Source organism: Herpailurus yagouaroundi, unplaced genomic scaffold, assembly GCF_014898765.1.
Source record: "Herpailurus yagouaroundi ecotype Mexico unplaced genomic scaffold, PumYag 182, whole genome shotgun sequence".
Lineage (NCBI taxonomy): Eukaryota > Metazoa > Chordata > Mammalia > Carnivora > Felidae > Herpailurus > Herpailurus yagouaroundi.
In genome coordinates this window covers 28,271,039-28,289,715 of record NW_024412413.1, presented here as the reverse complement: position 1 = coordinate 28,289,715, position 18,677 = coordinate 28,271,039, and the positions used below count along the sequence as shown (strand labels likewise).

At 40.9% G+C, this 18,677-nt stretch overlaps 1 long non-coding RNA gene across 1 annotated transcript in view; it reads left to right on the top strand.

The window, feature by feature from the left end:
- The first annotated feature begins 4,305 nt into the window (after nt 1-4,305).
- Nucleotides 4,306-18,677, top strand: part of LOC121041053 (uncharacterized) — a 20,633-nt gene continuing 6,261 nt past the window's right edge. The window contains exons 1-2 of the long non-coding RNA XR_005795543.1: nt 4,306-4,614; nt 7,035-7,465. This is a non-coding gene — a long non-coding RNA (uncharacterized LOC121041053). The remainder of the gene's footprint in view (nt 4,615-7,034; nt 7,466-18,677) is intronic.

Sequence of the window (18,677 nt, the reverse complement as noted above, 5' to 3'; positions counted from 1 at the left end):
TTCTACCTCAGGACTTCAACTACATGGACTGATAAATTCCCTTTTGTGCTTAAACTATCGTAGTTGGGGTTTGCTGGACCTTACGATCCAATATGGGTTCACAAATGTAATGATTTTTTTTTCTGATTTTATTTATTTATTTACTTATTTAATTTCATTTTATGTTATTTATTGCTTAATTTACATCCAAGTTAGTTACCATATAGTGCAACAATGATTTCAAGAGTAGATTCCTTAATGCCCCTTTCCCATTTAGCCCTCCCCCACCACAACCTCTCCAGCAACTGTCTGCTCTCTATATTTAAGAGTCTCTTATGTTTTTGTCCCCCTCCCTATTTTTATATTATTTTTGCTTCCCTTCCCTTATGTTCATCTGTTTTGTATCCTGAAGTCCTCATATGAGTGAAGTCATATGATATTTGTATTTCTCTGACTCACAAATTTTGCTTAACATTATACCCTCCAGTCCATCCATGTAGTTGCAAATGGCAAGATTTCATTCTTTTTGATTGCTGAGTAACACTGCATCATATATATATATATATATATATATATATATATATATACACCACATCTTCTTTATCCATTCATCCGTTGATGGACATTTGGGCTCTTTCCATACTTTGACTTTTGTCATAAACATTGGGTGCATGTGCCTCTTCAAAACAGCACACCTGTATCCCTTGGATAAATACCTAGTAGTGCCATTGCTGGGTCATAGGGTAGTTCTATTTTTAATTTTTTGAGGAATCTCCATTCTGTTTTCTGGAGTGATTGCATCAGTTTGCTTTCCCACCAGCAGTGCAAGAGAGATCCTCTTTCTCTGCATCCTCACCAACATCTCTTGTTGCCTGAGTTGGTTTTAGCCATTTTGACAGGTGTGAGGTGGTATCTCATTTTGGTTTTGATTTATATTTCCCTGATGATGAGTGATGTTGAGCATTTTTTCATGTGTCGTTTGGCCATCTGGATGTCTTCTTTGGAGAAGTATCTATTCGTGTCTTTCGCCCATTTCTTCACTGGACGATTTGTTTTTTGGGTGTTGAGTTGTATAAGTTCTTTATTGATTTTGGATACTAACTGACTATCTGATATGTTGTTTGCAAATATCTTCTCCCATTCCATCGGTTGCCTTTTAGTTTTGCTGATTGTTTTCTTTGCTGTGCAGAGATGCTTTTTATTTTGACGAGGTCCCAGTAGTTCATTTTTGCTTTTGTTTCCCTTGCCTCTGGAGACGTGTTAAGTAAGAAATTGCTGCAGCCGAGGTCAAAGAGGTTTTTGCCTGCTTTCTCCTCGAAGATTTTGATGGCTTCCTGTTTTACACTTAGGTGTTTCATCCATTTTGAGTTTTTTCGTGTGTGTATGGTGGAAGAAAGCGGTCCAGGCTCATTTTTCTGCATGTCTCTGTGTAGTTTTCCCAGCACCATTTGCTGAAGAAACTGTCTTTATTCCATTGGATATTCTTTCCTGCTTTGTCAAAGATTAGTTGGCCATACGTTTGTGGGTTCATTTCTGGGTTCTCTATTCTCTTCCATTGATCTGAGTGTCTGTTTTTGTGCCAGTACCATACTGTCCTGATGATTATAGCTTTGTAATACAGCTTGAAGTCTGGGATTGTGATGCCTCCACCTTTGGTTTTCTTTTTCAAGATTGCTTTGGCTATTCGGGGTCTTTTCTAGTTCCATACAAATTTTAGAATGGTTTGTTCTAGCTCTATGAAGGATGCTGGTGTTATTTTGATAGGGATTGTTATGATGATTTATTTTTTACCATTATAAATTCTATTTGAAAGTAGGCAGGACACATATCAAAATAAATGCACACTATATGCAGATTTTTATTCTTAAGATAACAATTAATCAAGACAAGGTTTTGATATTCCAGTGGTTATGTCGGTCACCAATGCTTCTTTCACAAGGACTGAAATATAGTATCATTACAATTCATCCTTTCTTTGTTTTCTTTTTGCTCATTGGGTAGAACATAGCAAAATAAAAAATGTGCTCATTTTCTTCCACTTTGGTAATAAATCTGGAACCATTGTCAATAGAATACTTTTAAATTTCTAATAAATGGATCCTATGCACATCACACCTTTTTGAAACAAAGATGTTTCAGCTTTTACAACTTCAAGATGCTCAAGTTAAATTTAAAAGTCTTTTCTGGACCAGTTATAGCACTCTGGGACTTCCCTGCTACCTTACTTATGTAGAGCTATCTCTGATTTCTTTTCCAATAATGCCAAGTACATGAACCATTCCTGATTAGCTTTACTTGTCCTTCTGTTGTGGATTGCCAGTCTAATTTTTATTATTTAGATTCAGTGCTTCAAGATTTGGCATAACTTTATGCATGGTCCTCGTCAAAGGTTCAAAGTTTGGTCTAAAGTCTTATGTGTGTGTGTGTGGAAGGGGAGTGATGCACGCCCCCACACATGTGTGTGTGTCATGGAATTAGTTTCATTTCTTAAAAATGGTTTCCAGTTATACTTTCTGTTATTAACTGAATGTTTATGTCTCCCCAAATTTGTGTTCAAGTCATAACCCCCACTGAGATAATATTTGGAGATATGGTCTTTGTGAGATAATTGGGATTAGAGTGGGTCATAAGGGTAAGGCCCTCATGATGGGATTAATGGCTTTGTAAGAAGAGGGAGAAAGAGAGAGACAGTTCTTTCTCTGCCACCTAAAGACACAGCAAGAAGGCGGTTATTTGCGACCCAGGAAGAGAACTCTGACCAGCCAGTACCTTGATCCTGGACTTCCCCGGCTCCAGAACTGTGAGAAATAAATTTCTGTTGTTGAAGCCACACAGTCTATGGTACTTTGTCTTGGCAAGCCCAAGCTAAGACACTTCCTATGGATGTTTCCAGTCTGTCTGGCATCGAATATATTGCAGAGTCTGTCTTTTTTTATATGCTAACTGTAATAGTTTAGGGAAAAAGTCTGCTAAAATTGAGAATAAATAACCAAACTTGTAAAGTTGCATCTTATCTTCATGACGGAACGAAGATATTCCATTAAAAGGCAAATCTTCCCTTTCAAAAGCTTGAATAGGAGGGCTCTTTAAAAAGAAATACATCTGCTTAAATATAGGTTGCTGGAGATACAAAAATCTAAGAAAGCTTTTGGCTTTTATCCCATAGATTTTCATTTGAGGGTGAATCGGATGCATTTTAATTCAGGCATAATTTGGAAGCGTTCGTCTTGTTTCCTACCCCCTTTACTGATGGGCAAACAAGCACGTACAGTCTGTTAGTTTCATCAGGATCACGTTCATCCTTTACATCACCTGTGTTTTTCTGGAGGCAGTGTTGTTTGGTGAAAGAACATTGGTTTCAGAGTCCAAAGACCCGTTGTAGTCCTTTTTTTTTTTTTTTTTTCCTGTTTTCCTGTCAGTAAAAAGAAGACATAGATGCCTAATTTAGCTCACGTGACTTTTTTAAGGATTACATGAGTAATTCCCAGCAACTGCCGGCTTACTCAACAAACATCACTAACGAAGATTGGTAAGCATTCACCGTGTGCCATGCACTGTGCAAGTCTCTGGGAAGAGAATGATAAACCGTAGAGGGGTTTGAAAGAAAAAAAAAAACAGTTCAAATAACACATTGCTTCAGTCACAAATCTCACAGGCTGACTGATCGAGGAAGCAAACACGTAAACGTGAGGCGTGTTAAGTGCGCTCTCTTGGATCACTTTGTGCTAGCTTTATGAAGTCCTGTGACTTTGTTACTATCTCTGTCTTCCTACTTTTTCTTTGAATGTCCTTTTCCTAACAAGGTTATGGACTCCACGAGGGACACCGTCTGCTTTGCTAACTGCTCCATCCACACTGTCCTCAGCATAATTATTTAGGAAGTGGGAGAAAGAAAAAAAAAAAAAAAAGATCTGGGGAAGCCACTTGAGAAATTCAATGTGATATCATGTCTAAAGCCATTCAATGTTAAATGACATTTGCAGCTTAATCCTAAAAGGACAGGAAACCCCCAACCTTCCCTTTTTGCACAAACTGAGAGCTTTGCCTTCTTATAATTCTTTGCAAAGCAGTTAACCGCATCAAATCCCAGTCGCTGGACACCATTTTTTCTTGGCCTTGATTTTCCATGAGAAAATAATAAAGTCAGGTACCAGTTTTCATCCTCCTTGACTAAATTACATTAAACCAGCAACGATGAAAAAGCAAAAGCAAAATTGATTGGCTCCATTTCCCAGGTACACAAGGATGCTCCGTTGAAATAATAGCCGTAAGTATTTCATGGTTACAGTCTTTCTACACATTTCTGGTTTCAAGCTGCAGCTGTGCCCGGGTTGTCCTTGCCGTAAATATATCACCGGGGCGCATAATCTTGTTCTGTAACCTCCCGCAAATCCCAGGGACGTGCAGAATTCATCAGCTCCAAGGTATGTGAGGCTGGAGTTCGAAGAGAAAAGCCTCTCCCTCTTACGATTCCAAACATATTAAGGAAACACCCTCTGCAGGGATTTTTTTTTTTTTTTTTTTTTTTTTACTGATGGGTCCCTTTCACCATAGTGATGTGGAGGTGTGTTTAATTCTTTTACCAAGAGGACTTCAGGGAAACGGGGATCCTGAAGGAACACAGAGTTTTTGCAGGTATCTGCCATTAATTTGTTCTGTTTTCCAAAACCTGATCCCCAGGAAAGAAATGCGGCAGGAATTATAATTGAAAACAGTGAATACTGGTTAGGTTGAGATGATATTTTTTAAAAGGTATGCATTTATCACTTCTACAAATCAGAAAATAAGATGAGAAGGGTGTTCTTAATGTGGGAAAATTTCAGAGATTCTCCAAGTGTGTGTGTGTGTTTGTTTGTTTAGTTAGTTAGTTTCCAGAATGAAGGGAAGGTTCAGGAAGCTTGTTGCCATAAAATAAACAGGCCCTTAGGCTCTGAAAATCAGCCCAGTAGTAAGTAGCTGAAATTTTCTAGCATTCTGGCCTTATTTGAGATGATTATATTGCTTTCTCAGGTCAGAACTTGTCTCAGAGAACCGAGTGTCAACTTTCCGCTTAAAGATCAGGCAGGCAGGAGTCAGTATGTCTGGTTACACAGGACTCCATCTGCCCTTGACCTGTAGCTTTACACTTGTTCTTTGCTGCAGAAGCAGTTTTTCCAAAAGATCTCAGAATGGTGCTGGTGCGTAGGAAAGAAAACTTCATCTCGTGATCTCTCCCCGAGCAACAGATGCCTCTATGATAATAAGAAAATAAGAATATTATTGAATTGTCCTAATGGCATCAACTTACTACCCTCAAGTCTGGTATTTTTCAAAGCCCATTAAAGGCTGGAATCCATGGCTTTTTTAGAAGCCCTTTCGCCTTCTCCAGAAACACAAAGGAGAAGATTCTACCATTGTGTACGTTAAAATAGCATGTCTCCAAAGGATTTGAATAATCATTTATTATTGAACTATAACCTCACATCATCACGTTATAACTTTCCTTAAGAGCAGTTTATACTGTGTATAGAAGAGACAGAAACAGGCAGAGACAGAGACACACAGAGAGAGAGAGACAGAGAGAGAAAAGAAGATAGGAAGATTACTAAAATCTTTCAACTGTCTAAGTGTGTTGAGGTAATTTGATCTTTTCCTCTGGGGCACACAGGGAATAGTATTTACTGAGACTAATGTTACCAATATGGTGAAAATTCCACCCTTGATATATAAGCTTTGAAATGCTGACGAAGTCAGCGTAAATAGTCACAGCTCACCTGCTCGGCTTCCTCAGGAAAGACGTACCAGAGGCTCTACCTTCTTTCCTACCAACCCCCCTTTCTCTTCACATACCTTCTGCCACAAAAGGATATTCTAAATTTATAATTGAATTATAGGCAGTTGGAGAGCCCAGCCACTGAAGTAAATTGGTTTCCATAAGTCACGTTTGTGATTTGCACATGCTGGAAAAGCCACGCAAGAACTGTAATTTTTCATGATAGCTCACCATTGAAAACACTTAATTTGGGAACAACACATACAATCCCAAACCCTATACCTGGCATGTGGGATTTGGCTATCTTTTTGCAAAGATCCATTTTCTTTTATACCCGACTCTTAATTCATATGATGAGAATTGGGATAATTAAAACCTAATTTCAATGGAGAAGTTCTGAAAATGCTTACAAATTGGTTACCCTCTAGTTCACTGTTAAAAAAAAAGAAATTGAATAGGTTCAGAACTGTTGGTATGGATTCAATTCACCATATGTCCACTTAATGATTATTTGGAAACAACGAGGAACAGACCTCCCACAGACAACTCTCTTTATACTAGATTTCTTCAAAGCGTGGGCTCAGAATACAATATGTTTTGAACTTGAGAATGGATAAGAAGCTGGCCCCAAGTGGACGAGTAAATGAATTTAGTTGGTCCTTGGACGGTTATACAGAAAGACCTTCATACAATATATGCAATGAATTGTAGCCTTTTATCCCTTTGTATTCAAAGGCATTATACACTCGGTATAAGAAAATGTGGAGGGAGAGGGTCATAATGCTGAGTAGAACTGGGGGCATCTCTCCTGTAAAATCTGTGCAGTTCCAAAGAATCTTGACTCCAGAGAGAAAAGATCTGGGTGTAAGTTTGGCAAATTATTCTTTAAATTTTAGCATCCTTATTTCCATTATAGTGATAAGGTAACAATTTCTCTTGGTTCGTGTGAAAATTAAAATAGACCAGATGTTAAAAAGGTGACTTACAAAACATAAATCACTATGTAAATGGGGATCTTTATGTTATTTGAATTACAAGCTAGAAAAGGTCTGGGGCATCAAGATGGTAAAATAGTATTACTTATTTCAGGATCATTTCAGTGATGGGCTGGAGTTGGCTCCTGCTGGAACTGGTTTGTACTGGCTTGTGAGAGCTGATTATCCCATTTTCAGGAATTATATGAGCCAGTTGACATGGTGTTGGTGGCTTGAAATCAGCCAAGGCAGGGGTGTTGATATCATGGAAATGGGAGAGTACTACAATCAGGATTTGTTCCTTGCCCCTTCCCTCTCTCTCCTGACAGCCGGTTGACTGGGACATCACTGGAAACTCATTCTGTATGCTTGGGCAAAGTTCCAGCAATCTATTGCTCTGTGTGACGAAACCACTCCAAAATGTAGCCGTTTAATACAACAGCAACCATCTATTACATTCAGCGCAGCGACTGGTCTCAGCTGGGTGGTTCTCTGCTTCAGGGTGGGATCAGCTAGGGCCGCAGTCATCCAGAGACTTCACCGAACAGGAATATCCCAGATAGTTTCTTCTCATGGTTATCAGTGGGTATGAACTCCTGACTGGGAGCTCACCTGGGACTGTCTACAGAAGCCCCTGGTTCGCCTCCATCTGGCCCCTCCTACTTCTTGTGCTTCTTACAATAATAAAGCGGGCCTTCCGGGTTGGAACATTCCACGTGCGAACGTAGAAGCTGGAGACCTCGATGGCCCAGGCTTGGAGGTAACAGTATTACTTTCATCACATTCAACTGATCAAAATAAATAACTGCCAAAGATGTTGTCGCTAAGGTTGCTGAATCACAGATATCATGGTATCTGAATCCACATAAGCTCAAGAGTGTTCATGAAGTTCGATGCCAGTATCTTTAATGATTTCCTCCTCTAACTTCTTCTTTAACTGGAGATAAGTTTTATTGCTTTCTGCTACATATTTTACCAAACTTAAAAGTCTCCCTTCATCTTCACGTGTCATCCACACAACTGGACACGTAGACCAGACTATTGAGGATTTACTGAAAATAGAATTTAAAAACTTTCCTGCATATCCTCTAAAACACAATAGATTCCTAAGAGAGTATATCGAGGATTTTGAAGAATGAAAAGGAGCTAATCTTGGGCCACTTGGGTGACTCGGTTGGTTAAGCGTCCAATGGTTTATCTCAGCTTAGGTCTTGATCTCAGGGTCATGAGTTCAAGTCCTGCATTGGACACTGTGCTGGGTGTGGAGCCTGCTAAAAAAAAAAAAAAGGAAAGAAAGGGAAGGAAAGAAAAAAGAAAAGAAAAGCTTATCATAAACTTAATTAGGAATTGTTTGAGTGACTTCAAGTTTGTGAGGTGACCAAGGCAGTCTCACAGACATCTTGAAACAGAGAAGGAAATACAGCTGGGTTAGATATAGAGCGAAATGCTGCACCACCATCCAATCTAGGGAGGCCCTGTTGGTCTGCAAACATCACAGGAAGAGCACAGAAACGTGGTGTGTGTGTGTCAGTTACGATGCTCCCAGCTGCATCTAGGTAAATAGAAAACCTAATTCAATGAGATTTATCATCTCACAAAATAAGAATTTTTGAGTTTGGTCGTTGCAGCGTTGGTTAATTTAATAGCTCAATCACGTCACGGGTTGTGGGCCTGCTCCTTTGTGTTTTCCAGAGGCATTACCCTCACAGTGGATGGCAATATATGGCGTTGCCCAGATCCAAACACTAAATCTTCGTATGGTGAAGTCTTAAGGGCAGAGCAAAAGATCAGGCGGGAGGAGGAGGAAGGGCAGTTCTGTTTCCCCCATCTCTCTTTCTCTCTCTTTTCTATCTGAGAAGAGAAATATTTCCCACGCCACTTATCAGATGCAAAGGGGAATGAATTAACCATAGTCCAGTTTGAGCCAATCCCCTGGAATGCTGGGGAAGACTGTCTTTCTTGAACATGTCGTTATCTGATATCTGAGCCAACTGTAGCTGTACTGGCAAGAAGGAAGGGGGATATGGCTACGGGAGGTGGGGAGGCAACCAGTAACGTCTTCCAGGTGGATTCTTAACATGGCAGCCTGGCTCTGTGGGACTGATCCTTCTAGAAGTGCAAGAACATGGTGCAGACCCTAGAGCTAGGCGCAGGACTCTAGACAAATGGACTGGAGTTCAGGACAGTGTCCACAGAGCATTGAATGGCAGAAATAAGCCGACTTAGGTCAACTGAGCCCTTACTAGGCATTGGCCCTTCCAACATCACATTTCATACTCTGAAAGAAAGGTACTATTATCTCTGTTTCAGGAAGGAGGCTCAGAGAGAAAGCTGTTAAAGAGTTAGTGGAGCTAGAAATTAAAACTCGTGTCTTTTTAATTCCAAGGATGGTCTGGCTCAACACCATGCTGATGATAGCCATTTCAAGTTCCACTTTATGCTGGATACCATTCTTTTCCTCATTTATCTCTCCAAATCCTCCCCCTCTCACCCTCCCCCCCCCCCCCCCCCGCACTACTGTTGAAAGGCAGGAGAGCAGAGAGCAATAAGAACCAGAACACTCCTTGTTTTATAATATATATACCAATCCACTGTCTCAAAATTCTGTACTGAAGGAATAATGAGAAAAGCAAAAAAACAGCCATACAAACAATGGGGACAGTGCATTGCGGTTTCTTATTTAACGTAACTGACCTCATCAATTTGGCCAATTTAAGGTGAACTGGTGGTTGGATGCATCAATATCAAGGGTGAATACCCTGAATACTCAGATAAAAACTCAAATTGGTTTTGAAATTCAGAATTATTTTGATATTGGATATTTTCACGGTTAATGGTACCAAGAGACCTCACTGCATAAGTGCTTTGACCTCAGAAATTTGGTGAGATACAGAAGAAGATTACCTGTATGTCCTTATTCTTTCAAGCTGTCTGATGGAGAAAGTAGCTGGATGATTGACCTCCGCTATAGAGGACATTTCAGCAAGAAAATGGTCATTAGACTCTTCATAACGCTTTCTCCACTAGGCAGCCAAGTTGATCAAGATTATTATGTTTTCATCTGAGTCTTCAGAAGGCCGCTGTATAAAGGCTCCTCTCTTTGGGAAACCTTTCAAGAGGAGCTTATTCTGGGAAAATTTCTTGGTGGTGGTGGTGGGGGAGGGTTGGGGAAGGTAGCAGGGGTCATTTTTGCCAGGATATTTTCAGCCCATAGATTAGGTTGTGTAGGGGCTACAAACACATTCCCCTCTGTTGAATAGAGTGAAAGAAACTTACATCACTCCCCATAACATTTTCTAACATATAATGTTTCTTTTTTTTTTGACATACAAGCTATGTTGGTAGGATGGCGAATATCCAGGGGGAATTGCAAAATTCAGGCAATGACTCAGACCCCTCCCCACCATCCCCAAGAGCTTTAATATTCATTTCATTGAAATATTTTGCAAATAACCAGATAATTATTGCAGCTTTCATCCTAAAAATCATGCCATTTAGATGGTACTTCAACTTAGAACTGCGTAGGTGATATCATATTTATAACTTTTTTTTTTTTTTTTAATTCCACCTACAATGCCTTATTCTCAGTAAAAAAGATCGGGAACTTGGTGATAATGGATCACAAACAAAGAAACAACAACAAGAAAAACTACCCAATGGTGCCTTTATCCTAGTTTCTCTTGGCTCAAAATGTCTTTAAAAGTGGCAAGCACTTCCCCAGGGAGACCATGCAGCCAACAGCTTGAAAACACAGTGCGTTTAGAAGCCTTTGGCTGTGAGAATGAACCAAGGTGATTACTAGGGCGCTTGTTTGGCCGAGTCTTTGTTCCATTGGTAGAAGGGCAGCAGTGAAATGTGGAAGAAAAACGAATTCTAGTAAAAGAAAAGCAACGCAAACAAAACACATTGCGCCAGCTACAGTGGTTCTTGGGTTCTGGTAAATTAGGACAATTGTCCCCAGTGCCCATGTGTGGGGTGTGTGTGTGGCACAGGCACGTGTTGAGGAGGGGGAGGGGGCCCTACTGCAGCTGGGCATCTGGAGGAGAAAAAAAAAGAAAAAAAAAAACCCCTCCAGCTGTTGCCAAACAAGAGTGGGGTCTAATTCATACATAATGCAGCCAGTCAATTATGCGTGCCCATGCATATTATCAGACATATATGTCGCAGAGGGAACAAATAGCCATTTTCAACCTCAAGCCCTTCTAGGGAGGGTAGAATGAAAGGCCCTTTTGTCCTTTTGTGTACTTTGAAGGTGGGTCTGCAACTGGGTCTTTAAGAAGGGCCTGGAGAGAAACCTCGGGCTCCATCAGGGCCGCTCCCCACCCCTACTTTGATCAGTCAGGAAGGGAAACATTTTGAAGCATATGTTAATAAAGTATGTATCTGATTACTAACCCACTTCCACGGGAAGCACACACTCTCTGCTCAGTTTTCTCTTAGGACTTCATGCACAATGCCGTCAGAAAAATGTGTCTTAAGCCTCTTCATCACCGATTCTTTCTCTTCAATCTCCTTCAGCCATCATGATCAGGAAGACGCTAATTTCCTGCTTTAGTAAGGAAAGTTTTAGCTTCCAAAATGGCCCAGACTTTACTTCCTGCTCTGTCTTTTCAACCCCCTTTCTTTTGGAGGGTACAAGAACAGCACGCTTCTGTAATAACAAAGGGACGATTTCAGAGGTGTTTTCGCAGCCAACCCTGCCCGCCATCTTTCATGGAATGGCCACATTTTGCAGTCCTGTGTCTGACAGCTATCTAAAGAAAATCAGAAAGCTGCTCAGTGTGGACATTAACCAAGTTCATACATTGTGAGGACATCTGATGAATCTATACGGTGATATTTAGTAACATCCCTGCCCCTCCTCCTCTTTCTAAAATCTTCACTCTCTCCTTGCTGCTTCTAGCCGCAGGGTATAGTAAAGACAAACATATTACATTGTAACTCTGATCCCAGGTCAGGGGTGATTGGTTCAGGGTTGGCTAACGAAGTGGGATATATTTTTTTTTCCTTGGGACAAAGAAAATAGGCCAATCTTTCTCTTCGGAGCTGTAAAGTTCCAGGGATGTTGGCTGTAATGTTTTCCACATGTGGCCAAGAGAAAGTGAATCCTAACAGTTTTGTTGTCCTTGGTCACATTTTTTCCCCCCTTGAGATCAAGTAATATTCTTTTCTTAGTGTTCATGCATGAAACAGTATAAAGAAGTATCCTTATTCATCATAAATTAGCTTCTGTGTTTCAGCTAGTTTGAATTGAGTTTCTGTCCCTTGCTGAGAAAAGAGTCCCAACTAATAAGGCAGCTATCTTTCAAAATAAAGTCAAACTTTGCTCCTGGCGTGGGTCTGTGCTCCTCACTGGGAACAGAGGCAGCCTCTGACTTAGACAAAAGAAAGCAGGATTTAGTGCCAAGAGTTGTTTTCAATTCCTGTTTCGTCTTTTACTAGCTCTGTGCCTTTGGGGAAATCACTTAACCTCTCTGATAATATTATCTCCCCTGTGGTATTGATTTTAAGTTTAGAGATAGCATGTGTAAGGTAGCAAGAGTAGCATAGGTATCCAATGGATGGTAATTATACTCTAAAAATAACTATTGCAATACTTAAAAGAGCTCTCAAAAGTGTAAAACTGCAAAGCAGACTCAGTTTATTGGGCACATTTCTTTTTTTTCTTCCTTTGCTCTCCTCCCCCCTTCCCTGCTTTCCTCCTTCTTTCCCCTCCATCCTTCCTTTTCCATTTATTTCCCTTTTAGGGACCCAGAGAGTGCAAGAATTCCAGTATTCACTCATTTGGTTACTAGAAGTAGCTGGAAGGTTAGTATAGAATCCCTTTTTGAGCACACACTCTTTTTTATTAAATATAATTTATTGTCCAGTTGGTTTCCATACAATACCCAGTGCTCATTCCAACAGGTGCCCTCCTCAATGCCCATCACCCACTTTCTCCTCCCCCCCCCCACCCCATCAACCCTCAGTTGCTTCTCAGCATTCAAGAGTCTCTTATGGTTTGCCTCCCTCTCTTTTTTCCCCCCTTCTCCTCCCCCATGGTTCCCCCTTAAGTTTCTCAGGGTCCATGTATGAGTGAAATCATATGGTATCTGTCTTTCTCTACCTGACTTATTTCACTTAGCATAATACCCTCCAGTTCCATCCATGTTGCTGCAAATGGTCAAATTTCATTCTCTCTCATTGCCAAGATAGTATTCCATTGTACATATAAACCACATCTTCTTTATCCATTCATCAGTTGATGGACATTTCGGCTCTTTCCACAGTTTGGCTATTGTTGAGAGTGCTGCTATAAACATTGGGGTACAAGTGCCCCTATGCATCAGAACTCCTGTATCCCTTGGGTAAATTCCTAGCAGTGCTACTGCTGGGTCATAGGGTAGGTCTATTTTTAATTTTCTGAGGAACCTCCACACTGCTTTCCAGAGCGGCTGCACCAATTTGCACTCCCACCAACAGTGCAGAGGGTTCCCGTTTCTCCACATCCTCTCCAGCATCTATAGTCTCCTGATTTGTTCATTTTAGCCACTCTGAGCGGCATGAGGTGGTATCTCCGTGTGAAGGCGAAAAGAGCACACACTCCTTACCAGAGTTATGTTCTCAATTGTTTTCAGATCCTCTGCTTCTGGGTTCAGTATTTCTGACATGACCCTCTGTCTTAGGTTGGGGTCTTCAAGGTTTCTGGGGCAGAGATGTGCCTACCAGTAGGTAACTGGGCTGGGGTGGGAGTGGGCTTTTGGGAACAACACGTGTGTGTATGAGTGAGCAGCAGGATGGGGCAGAGAGAGAGCTGGGCCTGTGCTGCAGATGCCAGTGGGGCCTCAGTGTGTCCTCCACACAGGGAGCTCTTGACCTAGCTCTTCAGACTTATCCCCATGGAGGCAAGGTGGCTGGGCCTGCGTGCCCCTGCATTCACGGTGAATCCTGGGTTGCAGGCTACTCCCAGAGAGGATGTGACCAGGGCGAGGCAGTTCCCTTGGGCCAAGGGCAGTCATGGAGAGGGAATCAAGTGTGAGAGTCAGTAGCCGGCACTCCCAGAATCTGGAAGGATAAGTCCCTGGGTTCCAAAACGGATGTCTGCCACCCTGATTCCGGACTGTGTCTTTCAATCCATCGTTGTAGTAACTGAATATTGAGCAAAGGGTTATTTATGCAGTAGAGGAGACAACCATGCAAAATATCTTAAGAATATATTTATAAAATATCACTCTTTGCTCCCTTGATCTCAGAGTATTTGCTGACTTCTATGATTTGGGGGAAAGTCTTCAGCCACAGTCTACTCCAAGGAAAATATTCCTTGCGGCAGAAAGTGATAGTAAGATGTTACCGATCATAGTCCCACTTCTACTGTCCAAACAAGGTGCTACATTCCATGTGTTGAGGCCATCACCTCCATTTTAGGATGGTGCATTTTAAATTCCTAGACAGGCTGGTCAGAGGAAATATTCAGGAATCTCTGCAATCCAATAGGGCATGGAGACAAAAGACCTACATCCAGCATAAGCGGGGAGGGACCTGATGATGTACTTACCAATACTGATGAAGCAGGAAGCTCAGGGCCTTTAAGGACTAACAGATTAATGAGAGAGAGAGAGAGAGAGAAGAGAGAGAGAGAATTTAAAATTTTATCCTGCCTTATTTTATATCTCATTCAAAATAGAATGACAATACGCTTGATCATTCTAATCAATTTGGAAATAGGTCTCTTTTCAGGACATCTGAATGATTCATTATGGGCTTTGTTTGGATTCCTAAGGTGGGGCATTCACTTCTAAAAAGTTCTGTTATGGAATTTTCACATCCAGGACTTTGTTGAAGACTCCATTATTCTTTCACTTACTGAACTTCCGTGACACTAAAACCATTGGGTGGTTCTAGTTATGTTTTCCAAAATATATATATATATTTTTTTATATATATTTTTTCATATATATATTTTCATATATATTTTTTCATATATATTTTCATATATATATATTTTCATATATATATTTTCATATATATATTTTCATATATATATTTTTTCATATATATTTTCATATATATATATATTTTCATATATATATATTTTCATATCTATCTATATATATATAGATATACATATATATTTTATTACCACTGTGCCTATCTATATATTTGGCCAAATGACTAAATTTAGAGTGGAGGAAATATTAATTTGTTTGCCATCACGCTTTCCGAGAAATGTATTGATATGAAAATTATATTTTAAAGCTAATCATGTTGATTTATGTACAATGGCAGATATTTGTGGGTTTGGTTGCTTGAAATCTTTTCTTTCTCCTGGAAACTATTGTTCTTTAATCCCATCCATAAGAGTTTTATTTTTGTTTTTTTTTGTTTTCAGGTTTTTAAAAAAAAAAATTTATTAATGTTTATTTATTTTTGAGAGAGACAGAGAGATACAGAGTGCTAGCCAGGGAGGGGTAGACAGAGAGAGACAGAGAGAGGGAGACACAGATTCCAAAGCAGGCTCCAGGCTCTGAGCTGTCAGCACAGAGCCTGACGTGGGGCTCCAGCTCACGAACTGTGAGATCGTGACCTGAGCCGAAGTCGGACGCTCAACCGACTGAGCCACACAGGCACCCCTGTTTTTAGTTTTTTTAATGTTTATTTTTGAGAGAGAGAGAGAGACAAATAGAACGCAAGCAGGGGAGAGGCAGAGAGAGAGAGGAAGATACAGAATCCAAAGCAGGCTCCAGGCTCTGAGCTGTCAGCACATAGCCCAATGCGGGGCTTGAACTCACAAACTGTGAGATCATGCCCTGAGCCAAAGTCCCCGGATGCTTAACCAACTAAGCCACCAGAGCACACCACCCCCCCCCACCATCCATAATGTTTACCATAAGGTAAAAACAGAGTTTTACACGGCCTGCCCCCTGCCATTCCCGCTTGTTCTAGGAATGAGCATCTGACCAACATGAGGTCAATGTTTTCTCTCCCCACAATTTAAAAACTGAATCGAGGGCAGAGAAGTCAGACTTTCACTGACTGTGGGACTCTCCAGGTGTAAGCCTTGGAGACCATAATTGACCTCAGTCCTGGAACGTAGAACGTGCCATTATGTGGAGAAAAACAAAGAGAAAATCATAGATGGAGAAAAGGAGTGAGTGGGCAAGGTATAAACACCTATTTCCATTTTTTTTTTTTTTCTAAAGGCTAACTGAATCTCTGACTTTTGCAAAGTTTGATTGGTCAGCCTGTACTTGATTATTTCAAGTACCTCAATATTCTTCCCATGAATCCCCTTGGCTACTGGTGCAAATGGTACTTCTCTCATTTGCAATTAAGTAACAATTACACCTAAATACACATGCACATAATATGAGCTAAAGCTTCTCTTTCCCTTAGGCCAGTGAGCGGGGCATCAGTTCTTTAGGGTGGCAATGACAACCACAAATTTGGTGGCTTCAAACCAGAAATTTATTCTCTCAAACTTCCCAAAATCAAGGCATTGGCAGAGCCGCATTTTCTCCAAAGTCTTAAAGAGAGAATCTTTCTTGCCTCTTCCTACTTCCGCTCGCTGAAGGTATCCTTGGCTTGCGGCAGCATATGCAATTTCTGCCTCTGTCTGTAGTATCTCTCTGAGTCTCTGTATCTCCTGAAACTCCTCTGCTTCTCTCTTATAAAGCTGCCAGTCATTGGTTTCAGGTTCCGCATATATCTAGGATTATCTCCTTTGAAACCACATCTATAAAGGCCCTTTTATAAATAAGGTCACATTTACAGGTCAGTTCCTGGTGAAATTGTCTTTTGAGGGGTCACTATTCAACTCAGTGCCGTTGGTCCCCGATCAAGGGTGATTTTGTCCTTCAGGGCCATCCTGCATGGAAACATTGTTGCTTGTCCCAACTTGGGGACATGGAGGGGATAGAGGCCAGGGATAGAGACACTGCTCCACATCCTAAAATGCACAAGAAAGTCCCCAACAACAAAATAACCCGGTCCCTAATGTCGCTAGCAGTTGACAAACCCTGCTTAGACGTATGACTCTCGTGGTAACAGTATTTGCAATCTGTTGAACACTGGCTGTGGACAGCTAATGTAGGTGCTAACCAAATATGGAGACTCCCTTATAGAACTGTCTAGCATGGGGCAGGGGGACTCATTACCACATAACTTAATGAATAACCAACTTCAACTAATATATGTGCTCCCAAGCAGAATAGTTACCTAATTATTTCACGAATATCTTACATTCTTACTTCCCCAAGTATAACATTAATATTTTTCATATTCCAATCTTTCTGAAGCCCAAACTGTATAAAATATATACATTTAATGTGTGTTTTCACACACATATGTGTGATTCATAATATGTATTTTTCTTTTATTTATTTTTTTTAGATTTTTTTTTTCTTTTCAACGTTTTTATTTTATTTTTGGGACAGAGAGAGACAGAGCATGAACGGGGGAGGGGCAGAGAGAGAGAGAGAGAGACACAGAATCGGAAACAGGCTCCAGGCTCTGAGGCATCAGCCCAGAGCCTGACGTGGGGCTCGAACTCCCGGACCGCGAGATCGTGACCTGGCTGAAGTCGGACGCTTAACCGACTGCACCACCCAGGCGCCTCTGTATTTTTCTTTTAAAAAGCAACTGAGATAAGCAGAAAGGATTCTTTGAGTGTGTTTTGTTTGGCTTTCCGGTATAAATTGCTAGGCTGTATGTAAGACCTACCAAATCAGAATCCCTGGGGATTGGACTTGGGAGCAGCATTTTTGACAGGTTTCCCAAGTGATTTGCCTTCAGATGATTCTCTGTAGGTATTCGGTCTCCAGACTTGGAAGTTATCGATATGAAGAACCACTAGATTTGGAGAGAGGGTTTTAGTCTTCCATTAATTCTCTGACCTTGGGTAAACTAACCTTTTTGGACCTCACTTCCTTCCTTCATATAGTGGCTCTCAAACTCAGGGTGCATTGACACACATGTCACCTTGGCTGATCTAAATATTATCTCGGAGAATCTGAGATTCCATAATGATGTAAGTTAATAGTTCAATAAATAAGTGGGTGAGAGGGGCGCCTGGGTGGCTCAGTCAGTTAAGCGACTGACCGGCTCAGGTCATGATCTCACAGTTCGTGAGTTTGAGCCCCACGCCAGGCTCTGTGCTGACAGAGCTCAGAGCCTGGAGTCTGCTTCAGATTCTGTGTCTCCCTCTCTCTCTGCCCCTCCCCCGCTCATACTCTGTCTCTCTTTCTCTCTCAAAAAAGTAAAAAAAATTAAAACAAACTAAGTGGGTGAGAAAGGACAGCTCTTTCTTATAGAATGCCAACTACTGCAAATAGAAAGAATGGTAGGGTTAGAAAATCATCCGTAAATGCTAAAACTAGTGGTAAAAATTTGATGAAGAACAGGATATTTATATACTTTCAAAGTATCTCTCCATAAATAACTTTTTAATTACAAATTAAAAATAGTACCCGTATCGTAGATAACTCTGGCAGTGACCACCTTAATTAAGTGGCCGAAAGTAACATCACAAACACTGGGACCAAGTGACATCGTGTGCTTCCTGACATGATACACCAAGAGGATCACAGTGCTACGTTAGTGATGTTCCGGTCAAAAATGCAGGACCTGTATTTAATTATGAGGGAACATCTGACAAACCCAAGGTGAAGGGCAGTCTGCAAAGAACTGGTATGTAACCTTCGAAAATATCAAGTCAAGAAACACAAAGAAAGCCTGAGAAACTCTTTCAGATTAATAAAGATTAAAGAAATGTAACAACGGTGGGGCACCTGAGTGGCTCAGTCAGTTGAGCGTCTGACTCTTGGTTTCAGCTCAGGTCACAATCTCACTGTTCATGAGTTCAAGCCCCATGTCGGGCTCTGTGCTGATGGCACCTGGCCTGCTTGGGATCCTCTGTCTCTGTCTCTCTCTCTTTCTGCCCCTCCTCTGCTCTCTCTCATGCTCATGCACGTGCTCTCTCTCAAAACTAAGTAAAC